Source organism: Propithecus coquereli, unplaced genomic scaffold (assembly GCF_000956105.1).
Source record: "Propithecus coquereli isolate 6110/MARCELLA unplaced genomic scaffold, Pcoq_1.0 Scaffold1, whole genome shotgun sequence".
NCBI classification, from domain to species: Eukaryota; Metazoa; Chordata; class Mammalia; order Primates; family Indriidae; genus Propithecus; species Propithecus coquereli.
Window position 1 is genome coordinate 12,368,320 of NW_012133857.1, and position 2,501 is coordinate 12,370,820.

A 2,501-nucleotide genomic window follows, 5' to 3' on the forward strand; every position below is an offset into this window, starting at 1 on the left:
AATTAATTTCTTTCTATTTTTAGTAGAGATGGGGTCTCGCTCTTGCTCAGGCTGGTCTCGAACTCCTGAGCTCAAATGATCCAGCCGCCTCGGCCTCCCACAGTGCTAGATTACAAGCGTGAGCCACCACATCTGGCCAGTTTTGCCATTTTCTGACGCTCGTTTCATTCGTGCAGGACCCATCTATCCAGCTTCTTACCTTGCCCATTTGTTTCAAATGGCCCAATATTGTTGGAACAGTAACATCAAACCTTGCTGCTAATTCATGGGTAGGTTGAGATGGATTCTTCGCTTCCACTACAGCTTTCAGCTCATCATTATCCACCTTGATCTCAGGTCGCCACGTGGCTCATTTTCAAGATTAAACACACCGGAAGGGAACTTCTCAAACCATTGAGGTACAGTGCATTCATTAGCCACGTCCTTCCCAAACACTTTGTTGATATTTCAAGCTGTCTATGCTGCATTGGTTCTACCATGGAACTCATATTAGAAAATAACATGAATTTTTGACTGATCCATGGTTTCACAAAAATTGCTCTAAAAAAACGTTGAAAGATAATCACAAGCCAAAACGTGTGTTTTAAAGACTGAGGATGTACCTTCACAATAAAAATAAAACTGAAAGTGTCAAAGTGAAATGTCAAAGATATCAACTGTCAAACGTAGTACTTAAGGAAATTGGATATTTCATACTTAATAACCATATATATATATATATACACATACATACACACATATATATAAAATGTCCTTATTTGTCTCTTGTAATCTGTTTTGATTTAAGTCTATTTTGTCTTACAATAATATAGCCACCCCAGCTCTCTTTTGGTTACTATACTATTTGTGTGGAGTGTATTTTTTCTTTCTTTCTTTTTTTTTTTAGAGATGGGGTCTGACCTCCCTTCTCATGGCCAGCAACTCAGCTTTAGAGTATTTCTGGGGTCTTCTTGGCCAAATGGCAGTCCATTCAGTCTGCTGGGGTGGAGGTTAAGATTTTATTTTAGTTCACAGTGAAAGGATGGTGGGTCTTGTGAGCTGGTGAATGTTAAGAGGAAGATTTACATTTCCTTTGGGCCTCTTTTCAGATGTTTGTGAAAATCGAGTCCCAGCAGGTTGCCTGCTAGCTGAGAGAGCAGAGAGAGAGAGTTCATAGGATTGATCTTTAGCTGTTATTAGAAAATTACTGGATTAGATATTTTCCTGTTATTTCAGCAAGGCTGTACTTACATTCCCCCCTTTCTGTTAAAATTAAATTTAAACACAGCACAAAAAGGCTGAAGAAAGCAGAAACAGGGAACAAAAGCGGATTGGTGATTTCAAAGTTACTTTCTTTGTAAAGGTTAAAATGGAGACTTCCTTATCATGTTGGCTAAAACTGGCCTGTTTGGGGATTTTGTGCTTACCGCACTCTGTCTTGATTTCTTGGAAGGTCAGATAAACAACTTAGTTTCAGCTTGGTGGAAAGGAACTTCAGCATAAGTAATTCCATTTCAGTTTTGATTACTGATAAAAAAGGATTTACTTGTGTCATTTAGCTATTTGTTCTCTCTATGTCTCATATGGTTTTTCTTCCTCAATTCCTCCATTCTTCCTCAATTCTACCTTTTTTGTATTTAGTTGATTTTTTTGTAGTGTACCATTTTGATTCCTTTCTTTCCTTTTTTGAATATGTTTCAGTTATTTTTTTTGTGGCTAACTCATGGATTACAATTAACATCTTAAACTTATAACAAACTAGTTTGATTAATACCAATTTAGTTTCAACAATATACAAGCACTCTGCTCCTATACATCACCATCCCTCCCCCTTTATATTTGTACATGTTGTGACTATTGAGAAAAGAAAAATAGCTCAGATAGTCTGAGCTATACAAGGTCTGCAGAATTTTCCAGGCCTAGGACTTAGGGGACTTCAGTCATGCCCCACCCCCTATACCCAGGGGAATGGTTTAAAGGCATTTTCTTTCAGACTAGGTGTCTTAGGCTTTATCTTCACCTTCTAGGAATTTGTGATACAAAGAACAATGTATAATCAGTTAATAGTTTATGTTATTTTAATGTAAATTTTTGGTAATCAATTTAAGAACTGCCTTTCCTTTCCCTTTAAAAATTCACGTGTAAGGGCTGTTAATAATAGGTATATTCTAGGCAACTTCAATTTATGCTTTAGAATTGCAATCCCCAAGCCTGCCCCAAATAAATTCTTTACTTACATTAATTTTGTGTCAGTCTTTTCCTTTAGGTCAACATTTTAAACATAGATTTATAATAATTGTTTTATGCACTTGCCTTTTTTCATACAGAAAAAAGAATTTACAAACCAAACCAAAAATACAATGATACTGGATTTTATATTTACTTATGAAGTTACTTTACTAGTGTTCTTTATTTTTTTTATTTTTATTTTTTTTGAGACAGTCTCACTTTGTTGCCCTGGCTAGAGTGAGTGCCATGGCGTCAGCCTAGCTCACAGCAACCTCACACTCCTGGGCTCAAGC